The 21,856-nt window shown below is 37.0% G+C and overlaps 1 pseudogene; it reads left to right on the top strand.

The window, feature by feature from the left end:
- Window positions 1-592: 592 nt before the first annotated feature.
- Window positions 593-19,931, top strand: LOC125137722 (UDP-glucuronosyltransferase 2B31-like; annotated as a pseudogene).
- The last annotated feature ends 1,925 nt before the right edge of the window (window positions 19,932-21,856 follow it).

Below are 21,856 nucleotides of genomic sequence, written 5' to 3'. Positions count from 1 at the left end.
CTTACATGACAGCTCACGGCAATGCTGGATCCTTAACCCACTGAGCAAGGCCAGGGATCAGTACTGTCCTCATGGATGCTAGTCAGATTTGTTTCTGCTGAGCCACGACAGGAACTCCAAGCAGGAAGTGTTTTAAACTTTGCCTTTTTATTTTTATTTTTTATTTATATTTTATTTTATTTGTCGTTGTTGCTATTTCTTGGGCCGCTCCCGCGGCATATGGAGGTTCCCAGGCCAGGGGTCGAATCGGAGCTGTAGCCACCGGCCTACGCCAGAGCCACAGCAACACGGGATCCGAGCCACGTCTGCAGCCTACACCACAGCTCACGGCAACGCCGGATCGTTAACCCACTGAGCAAGGGCAGGGATCGAACCCTCAACCTCATGGTTCCTAGTCAGATTCGTTAACCACTGCGCCACGACGGGAACTCCAAACTTTGCCTTTTTATTTGATTTGTACAGCTGGTGACTATTCATAAAATGTATTTATTCTAGGTGAACGAATTAAATTTTAACTTCCTGATTGATTTCTCCTTGGATATAAGCATGGGCCTTAACAAAAGGGTAGAGTAATTTCTAAAAAGTACTACACATGAACAAGATGTTGATGAAACGGCTCTCACTTCTGCTGCTGCTACAGCTGACTTGCTACTTTAGCTCTGGGAGGTGCGGAAATGTGCTGGCATGGCCTGTGGAATATAGTCACTGGATTAATATGAAGGCAATTCTGGAGGAACTTGTCACCAGGGGTCATGAGGTGACTGTTCTGATATCTTCAGCTTCCATTTTTATAGATCCCAGCAAACCATCGGCTATTAAATTTGAGATTTACCCTGCATCTGTAACTAAAGAGGAATATGAGAATTTTTTCATGCATTTTTTCGGAGAATGGACGTATTTGGAAAAAAATTCATTTTGGAGATATTTTCCAGCAATGATAAGAATAATAAGGAAATATTTTGAAATTTCATTGAAGTTCTGTAAAGATCTTGTTTCAAACAAGAAACTTATGACAAAACTACAAGAATCAAGGTTTGATGTCATTCTGGCAGATGCCGTTGGACCTGGTGGTGAGCTGCTGGCTGAAATACTGAACATACCTCTAGTGCACAGCCTCCGTTTCTATCCTGGCTATGCAATGGAAAAGCACGGTGGAAAACTTCCATTCCCACTGTCCTACGTACCTATTATCATGTCAGAACTTAGTGATCACATGACATTCATGGAGAGGGTAAAAATATGATACATGCACTTTATTTTGACTTTTGGTTCCAAGCAATTAATGAGGAGTGGAGTCAGTTTTATAGCGAAGTACTGGGTAAGTCATGCTTTTCGGTGGTAGCATAAAGTCCTAACTTTCCTAATGCCTTGGAAGGTGAGTTCGTATAAATATCTGAGTCACAGGACTTTGGTTTTTATAAGTGAAATAAAACAAAATGAGGAAAATACACAATGATCCATAAATCTCAGAAACATTTACATTACAGGGTCAGGAATACACTATACACTGTGACCAGTTACTAGCACAGGACACTCCAGGAAGTCATAAACCACAAATTGAGGCACTTATACATACATATCCATATCTTACTAAACTTCTTTTAACTTAAAAAAAAAGTCACTGGAAACCTCAAAATATCTTGATAAATGAAGACGTATATTGAGGAGATACACACATATCTGAAACACAAGTATCTAGGTAGCATTTAGAAACTGTTTCTACTTGTGTAGCTCAGTTTCCATATTGTGCTTATATTACATTATAGTACACACACACACACACACACACACACACACACACACACACACATTTTCTTTGTGAAAAAAGCAGACACATTCAAACATCTCTGGGCTACATAAATCCAAGCTCTTTTCCAAAAACTACTATTATATTTATGTGGTAATAGTCTCACTTTTTTTTTCTTTTCCTTTTAGGAAGGCCCACTACATTATTTGAGGCAATGGGGAAAGCTGACATTTGGCTCATACGAACCTATTGGGATTTGGAATTTCCTCGCCCACTGCTACCAAATTTTGATTTTGTTGGAGGCCTCCACTGCACACCTGCCAAACCCCTGCCTAAGGTAACCAGTTCCTGTTTGTTTTGCTTTTATTTACTTTGCATTTTCTGTAGGAATAACTCTGCCTTCTTTATTTAAAATGTTTGATTACAGTGAGTCAGATGTGAGAAGCTGGATAAAGTGACTTGCCAATTGGAAACTCATATATTTATTTCTATACCAACACAGGTATCTGAATTTCATTATCAGCTCAGAATAAAGTCAAATAGCCAGGATACTTTGAGAATATGTCAGTAAAATTACAACCTTCATTATTCAACACATAATAAAGGATCAGATATTCATTAAAAGAATAATTATAAGATGATAAGCATATTACAGAGTGAATAGTAAAATGATATAGACACAGTTTCTGCCACATGACACTCCATGTGGAAAGACATAATACAAGCAAGTCATAAAAATAGTGTGAAAGTGTTATAATAAGGAAAGATCACAATGTTAGGGAAGCATCCAGCAGGAATCATAGAAAGTATCTCTGAGGCATTAATTAATGTGAGATCTGACGGAGGTACAGGAATAAGAAGAAAGGATAGGGCAGGGATGGAGAAAGACACTAAAGAAAAGCAGATAAAGTGGTAAAATGACAGTTCCCAAAAAGTGCAAATTTAGTCTGAGTTAAGAGGCAGATGATGCTGGAGAGGTTAGCTGGAGGCAGAATTACAAGTTCCTCTGGAAGCATCTACTAGGGGCATTAGAGAGAAAACTAAAACGATTAAGAAATGGAGAGATCTGATCACATTTTCTTTTAAAAACAAACCAAAGGATGTAATCAGTGATTTGGACTGTAAAGGAGCAAGACTGGAAAAGGACACCATTTAGCAGGTTGTTGCAGGACACAGGCAACAATGATGGAAAGTAGACCACAAGGTTCGTAGAGACATGACCACACACTAACTCTTATAACAACAGTACCAACCTCATATTTTTGTTGTGGGCAAAAGTCTGTTAGTACCTATTAAACAACCAAAATGTCTCTGGCACATTCTCTGTGACCACAAAAAAATATGACCTATTGTCATTATTTTGTTAGTATTACATACTATCAATAACTCCAGGTGTGCCAGCCACCTACACCTACTTCCTAATTTAAAAGATACTGGTTTTTGAATATATCAAGATTATTTTCTCTAGCATAGTCCCAGAACATAGATACCCCTGGAGTTGTTTAAAAGTAGAGTTTAAGGGTTTTTTTTGTTTTTAATTAAAATAATTTTAGGTATTTCAATGAATTTAATAAAATTTAAGTCAAAATAGAAATCAACACACTTAAGATTTTCTAATGTTAAGTATATTTTGTTTTACATTAAGATGAACAAGATGAAAGTCTAAAAAAATTTTTGTAGGGGTTGAGGCTGTTCACCAGTGTTCTAGCTAAAAAGAAGTCCATTTCTCAACAATATAAACTTCTGCCGTAGCAATTCTGGCAGCCAGATCCAGCTTTTACTAGCTTTCCCACCTGCATTTAAACTATTCTTCATTTGAAATCACAGGACTTTATATCTCACAGCAGAAAAGAGACGATGACTTAGTCTATCACAGAAGGGTTTGCTGCCTATACTAAACCTGTAGAAAACCTCAATAAAGCTCCAGTAGGGAACATAGGTCTCAGTAGCACGCTGCCTGACAGAATGAACACACACAGAAAACGTACACTCAGCATATATGAACCAAAAACTCTGCCCGTGTGATAAAGACCAAATCATTTATACAACTTGGATCTGCTCATACTTTCAAATGTTAAGAATTCTTTTCAGTTTATAGGATAATATAACTTATAAAGGAAAGCAAGAGTCTAATCTGTTTTAAATTGATATCATCTGTTTAAAATTGATTTAACACAAATAGGAAGTAAGCAATCTTTTTTTAAAAAATTATTTTATTTATTTCATTTTTGCTTTTTTAGGGCAGCACCCACGGCATGGCATATGGAGGTTCCCAGGCGAGGGGTCAAATTGGAGCTACAGCTGCCAGCCTACACCACAGCCACAGCACCGCAGGATCTGAGCCGCGTCTGTGACCAACACCACAGCTTACTGCAACACCGGATTCATTCCGCTGAGTGAGGCCAGGGATCAAACCTGCAACCTCATGGTTCCTAGTCGGATTTGTTTCAGCTGCACCACAACAGGAACTCCAGAACTAAGCAATCTTTAGTGAACTATTTTTGATCTCTTAAGAGAACCTTTTTTCTGCTCTTCATGGGGGACAAAATGAAACTGATATCTTTTAAGGGTAAAAACATAGTATCTCTTTTGATTGCAAATGTTTGGGTTATCTATGGCAACTTTCGCAGTATCCAAAGCTAGAATTAGTGAAACTAAAAACTATTTTTTGGAAGACCTCACCATTTACATTTCAGGAAAATGACAGTGTTAATGGGAGCAGAATTTAGGAGAAGAGAAAGAAGGATAAAGTGAAGATGAATCCTAGAATAACCCTAATAATTAGTAATAGTAGCTGTTGTTACTAAATTTCACAAACAAGATTTGAAGTGTATGAATATCCTCAAGGTCCATCCATGCTGTCAAAAATGCACAATTTCTTTCTTTCTCACAGATAAGTAATTTTGGTGTGTGTGTGTGTCTCACATTTTCTTTATGCATTCATCCATTGCTGGGAACTTACGTTGTTTGCCTTGGCTTCTGTGAATAATGCTGCAATAAGCATGGAAGCACTTATCTCTTTCCTATTCTGCTTTTATTTCCTTTGTGTATATACCCAGAAGTGGACATTCTGGATCACATAGCTCTATTTTTAGTTTTTTGGCACCTTCCTTTTGTTTTCCACAGGAGCTGAACCAATTTACATTCCCACTGACAGTGAACAAGTGTTCCCTTTTCTCATTCCTGGGCATCCCAACAGGAGTGAAGTGCTATCTCTTGTTTTGCATTTCCCTGATGATTAGAGAAGTTAAACATCTATTCATATACCTGTTAGCCATTTAGATGCTTGCTTTGGGAAATGTCTATTTTGTTTGACTGCCCATATTTAAGTTGAATTAATTTTTCTTATTGAGTTGTATGAGTTTTGTATATATTTTGAATAATAACCCCTCATTCAATATGTGGTTTGCAATTTTTTTCTCCCATTCTGTAGGTTGAGTTTTTTTACATTGTTGACTTCCTTTTGCTGCACAGAAGCTTTTAAATTTGATGTAATCCCATTTATAATTTTTTTTTTCTTGGTTTGTGGTGTCATATCCAAAAAAAAAAAAATCATTTTCAAGACCAATGTCAAGGAGCTTCTAACCTGTATTTTCTTTTGGGAATGTATCTGCCTTTTGCTTAAGACTTTGATCTATTTCAAGTTCGTTTTGTGAGTAGTATAAGATAGGGATCTCATTTCATTTCTTAATGTTTATCCAGTTTTCTCAGAAGAGAAAGAAGAGACTAATCTTTTCTCATTGGGTGTTCTTGCCTCCCATGTTGAATATTATTTGAACATATGTGCAGGGATAATTCTGGACCCTGTATTCTGTTCCATTGGTCTACACATTTCTTTTTAGGCCAGTACCAAATTGTTTTATTTTCATTTTATTTATTTATTATTTATTGTATTTTTAGGGCTGCACCTGTGGGATATGGAGGTTCTCAGGCTAGGGATCAAATCAGAGCTATAGCTGACAGCCTACGCCACAGCCACAGCAATGCCAGATGAGAGCCACATCTGTAACTTACACAACAGCTCACGGCAATACCAGATCCTTAACCCACTGAGCGAGGCCAGGGTTGGAACCTGCATCCTTGTGGATACTGGTCAGATTCGTTTCCACTGAGCCATGATGGGAATTCCCCATATTCTTTTAAATACTATAGCTTTGTAGTATAGTTTGAAATTTGGAGGTGTGATGTCCTTGACTTTGGGAAGTGTGGCCATTTTAACAATATTAATTCTTCTGATCCATGGACCCAGGATGCCCTTCCATTTATTTGTATTTCTTCTCTTTCCTTCAACAGAGATTTGTAGTTATCACTGTACAGCTCTTTTACTTCTTTGGTTAAGATTTATTTCTAGTTATTTTATTGTTTTTGATGCCATTGTGAATGGGATTTTTTTTTCAGATGTTTCATCACTATGCAGAAATACAACTGATTTCTGTATGTTGATTTTTATATCCTGAAGCTTTACTAAATTTGTCAATTCATGTTTTTGGTTGAATCTGGGATTTTCTATACAAAAAATCATATCATCTGCAAAAAATGAAAGTTTTGCTTCTTCTTTCTGATTTGGATGCCTTTTACTTCTTTGACTTGCCTACCTGCTCTAGCTAGGAACCTAGTACTATGCTGAAGGAGTGAGAGAGTGGGCATCCTTGTCTTGTTCCTGCTCTTAGAGAAAAAGCTTTCAAATTTTCACTGTTGAGTATAATGTTAGCTTTGGGCTGGTCATATATGGGCATTATTATGTTGAGGTATGTTCCTTCTATACCCTATATGTTGAGGTTTTATCATGAAAGGATTTTGTATCTTGTGAAATCTTTTTTCTACCTCTATTGAGATGGTCAAGTGATCAACTTATTTTATCTTTTCATTCTTTTAATGTCATGTATTACATTTATTGATTTGTTATGTTGATCCATCCTTGCATGCCAGGAATAAATCTAACTTGGTTAAGGCATATAAACCTTTGAATGTGCTTTTGAATTTTGATGGATGATATTTGGATGAGAATTTTTTGCATCTATATTCATCCTGGATATTGGCCTACTGTTTTCTTTTCTAGTAATGCCCTCATTTATTTGGTATCAGGGTAATAGTGGCCTTGCAGAATGAGTTTGGAAGTGTTCCCTCTATCTTTCTCAATTTTTTTTGGAAGAGATTTGAAGGACTGACATGAACTATTTTTTAAATGTCTCAGAGAACTCATCAGTAAAGACATTTGGTCCTGGGGATTTCTGTGTTGAATACTGATTCAGTCTCTCTTTTTTTATTTTTATTTTTTTTATTTTCCCACTGTACAGCAAGGGGGTCAGGTTATCCTTACATGTATACATTACAATTACATTTTTCCCCCACCCTTTCTTCTGTTGCAACATGAGTATCTAGACAAAGTTCTCAATGCTATTCAGCAGGATCTCCTTGTAAATCTATTCTAAGTTGTGTCTGAGAAGCCCAAGCTCCCGATCCCTCCCACTCCCTCACCCTCCCCCTCCCATCAGGCAGCCACAAGTCTCTTCTCCAAGTCCATGATTTTCTTTTCTGAGGAGATGTTCATTTGTGCTGGATATTAGATTCCAGTTATGAGTGATATCATATGGTATCTGTCTTTGTCTTTCTGGCTCATTTCACTCAGTATGAGATTCTCTAGTTCCATCCATGTTGCTGCAAATGGCATGATGTCATTCTTTTTTATGGCTGAGTAGTATTCCATTGTGTATATATACCACCTCTTCCGAATCCAATCCTCTGTCGATGGACATTTGGGTTGTTTCCATGTCCTGGCTATTGTGAATAGTGCTGCAATGAACATGCGGGTGCATGTGTCTCTTTTAAGTAGAGTTTTGTCCGGATAGATGCCCAAGAGTGGGATTGCGGGGTCATATGGAAGTTCTATGTATAGATTTCTAAGGTATCTCCAAACTGTTCTCCATAGTGGCTGTACCGGTTTACATTCCTGCCAACAGTGCAGGAGGGTTCCCTTTTCTCCACAGCCCCTCCAGCACTTGTTATTTGTGGATTTATTAATGATGGCCATTCTGACTGGTGTGAGGTGATATCTCATGGTAGTTTTGATTTGCATTTCTCTTATAACCAGCAATGTTGAGCATTTTTTCATGTGTTTGTTGGCCATCTGTATATCTTCTTTGGAGAAATGTCTATTCAGGTCTTTTGCCCATTTTTCCATTGATTGATTGGCTTTTTTGCTGTTGGGTTGTATCAGTTGTTTATATATTCTAGAGATTAATCCCTTGTTGGTTGCATCATTTGAAACTATTTTCTCCCATTCTGTAAGTTGTCTTTTTGTTTTCTTTTGGGTTTCCTTTGCTGTGCAAAAGCTTTTCAGTTTGATGAGGTCCCATGGGTTTATTCTCTTTATTCATTATGACTTTCAGATTTTCTATTCCTTCCTTAATCAGTATTAGCAGGTTGCATGTTTTTAGGAATGTATCCATTCTTCTTGGTCATGTAATTTGTTGGCATATAATTCTTTATTGTAGTCTTTTATGATCATGTGTATTTCTACAGTATCTGTTGCAATGTCTCTACTTTCATTTTTAATGTTATTTTTTGAGTGTTTTTTCCTTAGTATCACTAAAGATCATCAGTTTTGTTTATCTTTTTGAAAAGACAGAGAAAGACAAGTACTGTATGATATAATTATGTGTGGAATCTAAAAAAAGGCAATTTTATAAAACCATAGAGTAATACAGTGGTAAATAAGGCTAAAATGAGAAAATTTTCCCTCTTTTCTTTTTTCTGTTAAAAATGACTTTGAAAAGAAGCTTTATGACAATGCTTAGCATCAGAAAGTATACATTTTATGAGGAAAGTGTTGGATCATTATTTTCCAGAGGGAAAAGACTAGTGAATTTAAAATAAGAGAAAGAAATTTTAAAAAGACACAGACATAGTTCTGATCAGATATCCAGGAAAATTTTGCTCCTCTACATTTTTTTATAGTAGAGTATATAGAGCAAGGTGAAATTATTCTAGTACAGAAAGAAACAACTTTTTGCTTTTAATTTGGCAAGGATCTGGGAGTACAATATAGAATAATTCTAAAACCATCTCAGGCAAAATAATTTCAGCAGGAATTTTATCTACTTTGAAGTGAACTACTCAAAATGCTGGCCAGATCTCTGCTGCAGAAAGCCCCGTGGTATCTCTCCCACTGGGGGAGGTGCTCCCTCAGGGGTTCAGTGAGGTGATGATGAGGGTGCTTCACAGCCAGTTGCACAAAGCAGATTCTACTAGGACATAAATTATAAAATATGATTTCAGGGCAAAAGATGTCATATGTAAAAACCCAGCAATATGGTCACTCATATATGTAATTACACAGGTTTATCTCTGTATTATAAATAGGACTCTTGGAACTGTTTTGAAGAAATTCCAAACTACCATACCACACTCCCCAGTGTCAGCAATTAGTAATTTAGAGGGAAATTTCCCACGAAGTTTAAAGTAAGATGTATAAAAATTATAGAGCTGAGTGAATGGTAGGCATAAAGTCATTAGAATCATAACTTTTTTTTTTAGAACTCATAGAAATGTAATTCTTTTTTTATTTTCCTTTTGCTTTTGTAGGGCATATGAAAGTTCCCAGGCTAGGGGTCAAATTGGAGCTATAGCTGCCAGTCTACACCATAGCCACAGCAACACAGGATCCAAGCCATATTTGCAACCTATACCACAGTTCATGGCAACAACAGATCTTTAACCCACTGAGTGAGGCCAGGGATTGAACCCAAATTCTCATGGATCCTAGTTGGGTTCATTAACCACTGAGCCATGAAGGGAACACCATGGAAATATAATTATAATGACTAAACTAAAATAATCCTCCAGAAAGTCTACTTATAATAAACAAATGATATACTAGAACTATAACAGTAAATAATTAAAGATGAGTTAAGATCCTGCTATGATGTCTCCTTCCAAGAATCTAGGTTATTAATTAAAAATTTGATTGATGAAGAATCTGAGTACAATATTATTTAACAGTATCTTCTCCTCACTGCTGAGTACTGGCTCAATTTCATTTCTTGCTTACACACACACGCGCACATTTGCACAAATACAAGTAACAGACACATAAACACACACACATTTGCCAAATACACATTATAGATAAAATTAACCTTATACCACACATCTCTTTCCCAGAGACCTGAAGGATAAGGTCTGCTAAAAAACAGCCATATTTAAAACCATATGGAGTTTCCTCAAAAAAGATAAAAACAGAAATACCCTAAGGTCCAGTAAATCTTCTTGTATATACATCCAAAGGAATTGAAATTAGGATACCAATGAGATATTTGCTCACCAGTTTCATAAAAGCACTATTCTCAAGAGCCACGTGGTTGAAGCAATCCAAATGTCTGTCAATAGATAGAGCAATAAACTAAATGCGCTATACACAAAAGTAGAATGTTACTCAGCTTTTAAAAGGAAATTCTGACACATATCACAATGTGGATGAAATTTATGCTAAGTAGAAGCAGCCAGTCACAAAAAAACAAACACCGCACAATTCAATGTAAATGAGATATCTAGACTAGTCAATCTGTAGAAAGATAGAGTAGACTGATGGTTGTCAGAGGCTGGGGAAAGAGGAATTTGTTGCACAATGTGAATATATGTTATACTACTAAACTACACTCATAGGAATGATTCAGATGGTAAATTTTATGGTATTTGTATTTTACCACAATTAAAGAAACATGGCCACTACTCTAATAATTCCAGAGTAAATATGCTTTCTCTCGTTAGTTGTTTGCAGCAATCCTTTCAATAATGTTTGCTACGATGTTGCTCTTTTTTTGATGAAATAAATTATCTTTTCACAGGAAATGGAAGAATTTGTCCAGAGTTCTGGAGAAAATGGTATTGTGGTGTTTTCTTTGGGGTCAATAATCAGGAACCTAACAGAAGAAAGAGCCAATATAATTGCATCAGCCCTTGCCCAGATTCCGCAAAAGGTAGTTTAGGTAATTTAATAGTGGACAAATATTTAATGCATTTTCTTTTTTATAAATATTTTATTTATTTATTTAAAAATTTTTTATGGCTGCACCTGTGGCATCTGGAAGTTCCTATGACCTACACCACAGCTGTGGCAATGCCAGATCCTTTAACCCACTGTGCCTGGCCAGGGATTGAACCTGTGCCTCTGCAGTGACCTGAGCTGCTGCGGTTGGATTCTTAAATCACTGTACTAATGTGGGAACTTCTAAAGTGTTTTCAACTCTATGAAGGTTATAACTGCAGACATTTTCTGCGAGAAAGGTAAACACATATGATAGAGCCAACTTAGATATGTTTAAAAATGAAAATTTACATGGCTGGTGCTAAATTAGTACAGAGAGTATCTCTGGTTGATAATAATTTTGTATTAACAATGTATTGAAATATATTTCAGATATGTAGTATTTTAATATTATTGTGGGCAGGAAAAGATCACCAAATTCTGCCTTGTCATTTGTTTCTATTTCTTAAAGGACTCCGAAGGACATGGTACACATAGAGATGTTCTCAGGAGCTAAATTTTAACAGTAGGTGTAATAGCACAATGATGTTAAGAAATATTGATAAAAGTCTGGACTATGACATGTAGTTTGTACTTGCAGTTCTTTTTTTTTTTTTTTTTTTTTTTTAGCTTTTTAGTGCTGCACCTGCAGCATATGCAAGTTCCAGGCTAGGGGTCGAATCAAGGCTAGCTGTTAACTGCTGGCTTACACCACAGTCACAGCAACACAGGATCTGAGCAATGTCTGTGACCTACACCACAGTTCACGGCAATGCTGGATCTTTAACCCACTGAGCGAGGCCAGGGATCAAACCCTCGTCCTCATGGGTACTAGTTGGATTTGTCGCCACTGAGCCACAACAAGACCTCCACTTACCAGGTAATTATGATACTTTTTACTTATCCTAATTTTGGAACTGAACCATTCAGGGTGATTTTTGGGGTGCTATTCAGAGAAAGGATGGCCAGGGCTCACCGAGCTGCCTCCAGATACCCAGTGATTTAGAGAAAGAGAAACATCAGCCTGGCCTGGTTGACTGGGTCCTGCCAATGTGGATACAAATGAACTTATTTCCAAAACAGAAATACAAACTCACAGACTTTGAAAAAATTATGGTTACCAAAGGGTAGGGGAGTGGGAGGGATGGACGAGGGGTTTGGAATTGGCATTATGCACACTGAGGTCTATGGAATGACTGGCCAATGGGGACCTGCTATATAGCACAGAGAACTCTACCCAGTATTCCGTGATAATCTATGAGGGAAAAGAATCAGAGAGAACAGATAGGTGTTTATGTATGACTGGCTTACTTTGTTGTACAGCAGAAATTATCACAGCCTTGCAAATTAATTGTACATTAAAAAAAAAACTTTAAAAAGAACTTAAACTGACTTCCTATGAAAAATTAACTTGTTAATAACCTAGAAAGTAGAAATATTTATTTTTCATAAGTGGCTGATTGCATGCGTTTTCCTTTTTATAAATCAAAAGAGGTTAAACTATAATAAAACAAGTTATATTAGCAAGTGGATATAAGTTAACACCCTTCTATAATAGTCAAAAAGAAATAAACATGTGAATATTAAATGTGAAAAGAAGCTAGCTTATAAAAAATAATGTAAAATAAAGGCATAGGTTATTAGTAATTTGCCACTGTTTTTGTTTTTGTTTTGCATTAGAATCAAGACCCCCCTCTAAAAATTTCTTAAAATTTTGAATTTGTTTTTGAAAATCTCATTTGTGTACCTGTGTGAAATGTCATGCTTGCAGTCCATACCTGGTTGAACATAAAAATAAGTACATCAAAGGTGGGACTTCCTGTTTAGGTTAGTGTGTTAGTAGATATCATAACTTAAGGGCTTATGTCCTCAACTTCCTATCTGTTCTACTGAAGGCATTTAACTAGATGTCTTTTAATCTTATTAGAATTCTAACACACACTATCACTTCATAATGCTATAACAAGTTCAACTCATGGCACAAGGTATTTTCTTTACCCTAACAGGTTCTGTGGAGATACAATGGCAAGAAACCAGATACCTTAGGACCCAATACTCGGCTGTATGACTGGATCCCCCAGAACGACCTTCTTGGTAAGACTTCGAAGAATAAACACTGAAAACACGAGTAGCAGCGGAGGGGAGTGATAATACTTCAATAGAAAACAAACATCATTTATTATTGAAACGCTCAGAAATAAACCTTAACTTTATATTTATTTCCAGTCCCAGGGAAAACAATAAAATATAAAACTGGCATTTTATTTTATTTAAAAAATGTTTTAATTAAAGTATAGTTGATGTATAATGTGTCAATTTCTTCTGTACAGCAAAGTGACCTAGTCATATACATATATTCATTCTTTCTATCATATTGTCTTCCATCATGTTCTATCCCAAAACACTGGATATAGTTTCTTTTCCTGTGCTATACATTACTTATCCAGTCTAAATATACTAGTTCGCATCTACTAACAGCAAACTCCCAGTCTGTCCCACTCCTTGCCCCCTCCCTTTTGGTAACCACAAGTTTGTTCTCAATGTCTGAGTTTCTTTCTATTCTGTGTATAGGTTCATTTTTGCCACATTTTAGATTTCACATAAAAGTGATAGCATGTGGTATCTGTCTATCCCTTTCAGACTTACTTCACTTAGTATGAGAATCTCTTGTTCCATCCATATTAATGCAAATGGCATTATTTCACTCTTTTTATGACTGAGTAGTATTCCATTGTGTGTATGTACCACATCTTCTTAATCTTTTCATCTCTTGATGGACATTTAGGTTGTTTCCATGTCTTGGCTATTGTGAATAGTGCTGCTATGAACATATGAGTGCATGTATCTTTTTGAATTGTAGTTTTGTCCAGATATATGCTTAGGAGTGTGATTGCTAGATCATATGATAGTTCTATATTTAGTTTTCTGCCTCCATATTTTTTCCACAGTGTTGTACCAATTTATATTCCCACCGACAGTGCAATAGGGTTCCCTTTTCTCCACACCCTCTCCAGCATTTGTTACTTGTAGACTTATCAATGATAGCCATTCTGATCAGTGTGAGGTGGTACCTTATTGTAGTTTTGATTTCCATTTCTCTAATAGTGATGTTGAATAGCTTTTCATGTGCCTTCTGGCTATCTGTATGTCTTCTTTGGAGGAATGTCTATTTAGGCCTTCTGCCCATTTTTTGATTGGGTTGTTTGTTTTTTTTTTGTTATTGAGTTTTATGTGTTGTTTATATATCTTAGAGATTAAGCCCTTGTCAGTTGGATCACTTGAAAAAATTTTCTCCCATTACATAGGTTGTCTTTTCATTTTTTATGGTTTCCCTTGCTGTGCAAAAGCTTTTGAGTTTAATTAGGTCCCATTTGTTTATTTTTGTTTTTATTTCTATTGCTTTGTGAGACTGACCTGAGAAAATATTTGTAAAGTTGATGTCAGAGAATGTTTTGCCTATGTTCTCTTCTAGGAGTTTTGTTATGTCCTGTCTTATGTTTAAGTCTTTAAGCCATTTTAAGTTTATTTTTGTGCATGGTGTGAGGGTGTGTTCTAGTTTCATTGATTTACATGCAACGGTCCAGTTTTGCCAGTACCACTTGCTAAAGAGACTATCATTTTCCCATTTTATATTTTTGCCTCCTTTGTCAAAGATTACATGACTGTAGGTGACTGGGTTTATTTCTGGGTTCTCTATTCTGTTCCATTGGTCTGTATGTCTGTTTTTGCACCAGTACCACACTGTCTTGACTGTAGCTATGTAGTATCATCTGAAATCTGGGAAAGTTATGTCTCCTGCTTGTTTTTTTTCCCTCAAGATTGCTTTGGCAATTCTGGGGTCTTTAATGGTTCTATATAATTTTTTTCTTTTCTTTTTTTTTTTTTTTACTTTTTAGGCCGCACCTGAGGCATGTGAAGGTTCCCAGACTAGGGGTCGAATCAGAGCTACAGCTGCCAGCCTACTCCACAGCCATAGTAACGCCAGATTCAAGCCATTTCTGTGACCTACACCACAGCTCATGGCAACATGGGATCCTTAACCCACTGATTGAGGCCAGGGATCAATGCTGCAACCTCATGGTTCCTAGTTGGATTCATTTCTGCTGCTCCATGATGGGAACTCTGATAAAAATTTTTGGATTGTTTGTTGTAGTTCTGTGAAAAATGTCATGGTTAATTTGATAGGGATGGCATTGAATCTGTAGATTGCTTTGGGTAGTATGGCCATTTAACAATATTAATTCTTCCAATCCAGGAACATGGGATATCTTTCCATTTCTTTGAGTCATCTTTAATTTCTTTGATTAATGTTTTATAGTTCTCCTCTTATAAATCTTTCACTTCCTCGGTCAGGTTTATTCCTAGGTACTCAATTTTTCTGGGTGTGATTGTAAAAGGTATTTTTTAGATTCTTTTTCTAATATTTCAATATTAATATACAGAAATGAAACTATCTTGTATCCTGCTGTTTTGTGGAATTTGTTGATCCATTTGAATAGTTTTTGTGTGGTGTCCTTAGTCCTTATGGTTTTCTATATATAGTATCATGTCATCATAAGCATAAAGTGACAATTTTACCTCTTCCAATTTGTGTACCTTTTATTTCTTTTCTATGTCTGACTGCTGTGGCTGGCATTTTATTAAACAGAGTCACATCCCTTATGGCCAGAATCTTTATTTTGACTATAATTACTATTCACAGTGAACTTTTCAAGAACTTGCTGGATTGTTTCTCTTCTCTGAATTCTCTCCTTATACCTATCATTTGCCCTCTCTAGGGATATTTTAAATGCTAGAGAAAAATAGCAGGTCCTCTTTTATTACCAGGATGCTCCATTTTCAATGGGGAAAAAAAAATCCACAATCATTTTCTTTTTCTTTCTTTCTTTTTTTCTTTTTTGGCTTTTTAGGGCCATACCTGCAGCATATGGAAGTTCCTAGGCTAGCGGTTGAATCAGAGCCACAGCTACCAGCCTATACCACAGCCTCAGCAACTCAGCTTGCAAGCCACATATGCGACCTACACCACAGCTCATGGCAACAATGGATCCTTAAGCCACTGACTGAGGTCAGAGACTGAACCCACATCCTCATGGATACTAGTTGGATTCTTAAACCGCTGAGCCACAATCATTTTCATGAAGCAATAACACATTACGTGATAAAATGTAGCTTTTTCTTCCTCTGGTTCCAGTGCCACTACCATTACCCCGTCCATTGCCTTGATATCCTTCCCACCAGGTTAAATGACTTCACAATTTTTTTAAGAAAATATATTTCTGGAGTTCCCGTAGTTGCTCAGTGGTTAGTGAATCCGACTAGGAACCATGAGGTTGAGGGTTCAATCCCTGGCCTTGCTCAGTGGGTTAAGGATCTGGTGTTGCCTTGAGCTGTGGTTTAGGTCGCAGATGTGGCTCAGATCCCAAGTTGCTGTGGCTGTGGCACAGGCTGGCGGCTACAGCTCCGATTGGACCGATTGGACCCCTAGCCTGGGAACCTCCATATGCCGCAGGTGCGACCCTAGAAAAAAAAAAAAAGAAAATATATTTCTGACATGCCCTCCCCTGTTTTTTGCACAGATTTATTTTTTTCTTTTCCCCCAGAATATTCCTTCAAATTCTTCACCTGTCAATCTTGAATTCATTTGTGAATTCATTCTTTCATGAAGTCTTCACTGACCTCTCCAGCAGATTTAGGGGGTTTCTTGCTCTGAGTTCTGAAAGCAACTTAGATGGAATTTCCGTGTACATAATAACCTGTTATCAAAATACAGTGCTTCTTTCAGTGCCTTATAATGCTCATTTTTCATTTTATTTCTAAGAATAATAATAATTTTATTAAATTCACTCAATCCTAGGTCATCCAAAAACCAAAGCTTTCATAACTCATGGTGGCACCAATGGCATTTATGAAGCTATCTACCACGGGGTCCCTATGGTGGGCATTCCTCTGTTTGCTGATCAGCCTGATAACATCGCTCACATGACAGCCAAGGGAGCAGCTGTCAGATTGGACTTGAAAACAATGTCAAGAACAGATTTGGTCAATGCAGTGAAGCAAGTCATTAATAATCCTTTGTGAGTATATATATATATATATATATATATTTTTTTTTTTTTTTTCAGTAGACACTCTTTGTCAAGAAGTTTTTGTATTGAAGCCAGGAAGACAGCATTGAGTCCTGGTCATAAACATGAGGTGTAAGATTTGCTCAATGCTTTAGGAATAGTCATTAGTAACCCATTTTGAGTGTCACATTAAGTGGGTTTTTTTGTTTGTTTGTTTTAGTGATTGTAAGGGAAAGGATTGTCAGAGGTTTAAGTATAGTGACGAAATTTTTAAAGAGCTAATCATTAGTGTGAAGAATCACTGAAATGATAACAGGATTAAGAGATCATTGAGAACATTGGAAACAAAGTTAAAGTAGGAACCACAAATGTTATGAGTACTCATCTGCACATTTATGACTTTCAGCATGTGAACTCCAAAGTTTTAACCTCTTCTAAGATGGTATATGTTCAGTAAGCCTGCATTACACAATCACTCTCAAATTCACAATACATTTAATATTTTGATCCCATCACTGATAAATGTAAAGAACTAGAATTTTCTAATTACCCAGTTACAACTATATAGATACTACTTATAAAAGTAAGTACAATCCTTATTCTTTTCATTGTGCTTGTTTTTGTCTCTTTTGTTTGTCTGTTTTCTTTTTATGGCCTCACCTGTGGCACATGGAAGTTCCCAGGCTAGGGGTCAAAATCGGAGCTGCAGCTGAGGTCTATGCCACAGCAACACCAGATCTGAGCAGAATCTGCAACCCACACCACAGCTCACAGCAACACACCAGATCCTTAACCCACTGAGCAAGGCCAGGGATTTGAACCTATATCCTCACAGATACAACATCATGTCCTTAACCTGCTGAGACACAACAGGAACTCCTTGTTTTTGTCTTATTTTGACAAAGGTAAAATCTAAAAGTTATTGACTTGGAGGAGAATTACTGGCATATCCCTATTGAAAACCAGAATTTCAATCCTTGCTGAAAACCAAATCTTATAAACTCAGAAATACTTGGTTTCCATATCATTTCAGGATATACATTAATTTCAGTAATACTATTACTATTAATGTCCTAACTATGAAGTATATGTTTCCTTCTTTTGATTCATAATGACTCTAGAAAGAAAACATTTTGAGTAATATTGGTAATATTAGCACAGTGGACGTCTGTGTTTTAAAAGTAGAGTTATTTTGATTTTAGCTCAACTATTGTCACAAATGTGTACCACAAGAAGCATATTTTCTTCTTTTTTAAAGACATATATCTTTCATTTTGTGGTTTTGTGTAGGACATATCTCTAGTATCTTTACATATTTTTAGATTTTTGGAGTTCCCGTTGTGGCGCAGTGGTTAACGAATCCGACTAGGAACCATGAGGTTGTGAGTTGGATCCCTGGCCTCGCTCAGTGGGTTGAGGACCCAGCGTTGCCGTGAGCTGTGGTGAAGGTTGCAGACGCAGCTCGGATCCTGCGTTGCTGTGGCTCTGGCATAGGCCAGTGGCCACAGCTCCAATTAGACCCCTAGCCTGGGAACCTCCATATGCCGCAGGAGCGGCCCTAAAAAAAAAAAAAAAAAAAAAAAGAAGGCATATTTAAAAATTTTTAACATTGTAAATCTGGTGCCAAAAAGTGAAGATCATTTATTACCTGATATATACTGAATGTTTATAATATGCTATACAGTGTACATGTTATAAATACAATGTCCTTTGCACATACTAAATGAACTTCTTTATTACAGTCTTTCCCTATTGTACTACAAAATATTTCTGGATTACTGCCCTTCTCTCAGAAACTCAGTGCTCTGCCTGAGTTTTTACACAAGAGGGAGAAGTTACCTCCATTTTTATTACTACAGTACCATGCTATAGCAATTTTGTGACTTAGAGTTTGTGAGCCACATCTCTTTGTTCCTCCTTCTTCTCTGTTAACCCATCATCATTTCTAACAATAGAAACACATGTAGCTGCAATGCCTGAATGTGAAATGTTGATCACTGAAATAACTAACAAGAAAAACAATAATACTTGCAAACATTAACCGGGAGTCTACTGTATGCTAGGAATACCTCTAAGAATCAATATGTTATTCCTGAAAAGAATCAGATAAGGTACTCTTCCTCTCCAGTCCATTTAACAATGCAAAACTTGAGGAACAGAAAATAAAGAAGCAGGCAACAAAGTAAGTGTCAGAGTCAGGATTCAAACCAAGGCAATCCATTTCCATACACTTAACTGCTACTTCACTAATATAAGGTCAACACTAAATCCTGATCAATACCAACATGTTGCTGAACTTCATCATAGATTTATTTCCTATCTCTGGATTATGAGAGTATTTTAAAATTTGTCTATTAAAAACTCCTTACTGGATGATTCAGTTTTGAGCTGTCAAATCATGTGTTTCTTTATCTTTTCTTTCTTTCTTCTTTTTCTTTCTTTCTTTCTTTTTTTTTTTTTTGACTTTGGGATGTAAATCATTCCATTCTTTTTTTTTCATATCATTCCATTATTCAGACTACAAATACTCATCCTCTCCCATCTTCTCTCTTTTTTTTCATAGATTGAAATCCTATGCATTCAACAAATTTTAGCCCATAAGCTAAGATCTCTATAATCATCTCTGAGGAGAATAATCTATTTTTCTTCCACTCTATGTGGCACTTTTTACCATCTGCATGAAAATATCACATTTATCTTTTCTAGTTCATTCTATACATTGATTATTTCTTGGTCCTTTAGCTACAAAGAAAATGTGATGTGGTTATCAACCATTCAACATGATCAGCCTGTGAAGCCCCTGGACCGGGCGGTCTTCTGGATCGAGTTTGTCATGCGTCACAAAGGAGCCAAGCACCTGCGGCCAGCAGCCCACGACCTCACCTGGTACCAGTACCACTCTCTGGATGTGATTGGGTTCCTGCTGGCCTGTGTGGCATCTTCTATTTTCCTTGTAACAAAATGTTTCTTATTTTGCTGTCAGAAGTTTGTTAAGACAGGAAAGAAGAAAAAAGAGTAGAGTTTGAGACCCAGGGGTAGTAGGCATGAAAGGTATGATTATTCCATGTAATTCAACCACTGTGAAGCAATATGTCACAAAATTTCCTTCGCATTTAAAAAGACCCATGCTTTCTTGATTTCCAAAGATTTACTCTTGGTTAAACATATAGGGTTAGTTAATCCATTAATTCCTAAGGATGGAAATAATCTTATGTATTTTTTGATAAATACTTCAGTATTTCTCTTGAAATGGTCACTTCTATTCATCAAACCAAAGAAAAAAATTATTTATATTCAATTTACAATTCCAATATTATAAATCTTTAAATTATCAGTTCTATCTTCAATTCTGACTTATGTATAATTTCATAACTCTGAAAAAAAAAATAAGACCAACCAGAACCTCAGTTTGTTGATTTAAGTAAGATTGATCAGCCTGGGAGTTCCTGCTGTGATTCAGTTGTAACAACCTGACTAGGATCCATGAGGACTCAGGTTTGATCCCTGGCCTCGTTCAGTGGGTTAAGGATCCGACATTGCCGTGAGCTGTGGGGTAGGTTGCAGATGTGGCTGGGATCCCTTGTGGCTGTGGCTGTGGCTGTGGCATAGGCTGGTAGCTGAGCTCCAATTCTACCCCCAGCCTGGGCACTTTCATAGACTACTGGTCGGGCCCTAAGAAGACCAAGAAAACAAAAATGAAAACAACCAAAAAAAAAGAGAGAGAGAAAGAAGACTGAGCAGCCTGTTTTACTATGGATTTTTCAGAAACATATTCTGCATAAATAAATGCAATCAAATGAATATATTTCTCATTGTCAAAGAAAAACAGAGCCAAAAAGCTTATGAAAGGCTGCAAGACAAATTTTATTCAAACTGCTGAGGAGGGGATAGAGAGATTCCAGTGTCAACTGAGGTTCAACTCCAATTAAGACAAAAGTGACCTAAGTTTTTTTTTTTTTGTCTTTTGTCTTGTTGTTGTTGTTGTTGCTATTTCTTGGGCCACTCCCGCGGCATATGGAGGTTCCCAGGCTAGGGGTCGAATAGGAGCTGTAGCCACCGGCCTACGCCAGAGCCACAGCAACGCGGGATCCGAGCTGCGTCTGCAACCTACACCACAGCTCACACAACGCCGGATCGTTAACCCACTGAGCAAGGCCAGGGACCGAACCCGCAACCTCATGGTTCCTAGTCGGATTCGTTAACCACTGCGCCACGACAGGAACTCCGTGACCTAAGTTTTTAAAGTGAGAACAGATAGGGAACAAAAAGAGACTGTGAGGGCAATTAAAACAGAGAACAAAAAATGGACAAGGCGGGCTATGGAGAAATGGAAAATTAGAAAAAGGGTAGGCAGAAAAGTTACTGAAATGGTTTGGCAAGGTGAGTTAGACAGTGTACATTTTGTAGTTTGGCAGGATCACATTTTCTTGGGCAAAGATTCAGCATGAGGGCTAGGGTCATCTTTAGAGCGAAGGTAAACCTGGTTCAGGTGGAAGTCAAGTTAAAGTTTGGGCAAGTCTCTTGGCACAGTGCTTAGCCACACCCTTTGTTCTGTATAGGTGTATAGATTTCAGAACCTTCATGAAGCTCAAAACATTCCTTCATGTCAGTTTCTGTGCTTCAGAAATTCTGAATGGTCCTAACTTGTTTGCTATCTGAAACCTTGCAGAAAGTAAAATCTGTAGTTAAAAAGAGTAAAGATTGTTTCCACACACAAGGCCTTAAATATGCCCAAATTATTGTTCTCCCTTTATAATAACCCTTTGTAACTGGATAGTTATACACAAAATAAATGCAGAGAGTAGCAATGATAGGTTGGGCTCTGCAAGTTTAGTCCAGTCCCTCTGGATTACAATCTTTCAAGATATCCTTCCTCCTGAAATAAAAGCTTCAATTTCTTTAACTTGTCAGGTAAGAGCCTTCCAACTCCTTCAACACCTGGAAAACTGAGAATCATAGTGAGAAGCATATATTTACTTGATTCTTCCATCTCATCACTTAGATAAATAAACTGCC

Source organism: Phacochoerus africanus, chromosome 10, assembly GCF_016906955.1.
Source record: "Phacochoerus africanus isolate WHEZ1 chromosome 10, ROS_Pafr_v1, whole genome shotgun sequence".
NCBI lineage: Eukaryota > Metazoa > Chordata > Mammalia > Artiodactyla > Suidae > Phacochoerus > Phacochoerus africanus.
Note: the sequence above shows the minus strand (reverse complement) of the source record. Positions and strands in the feature narration are given on the sequence as shown.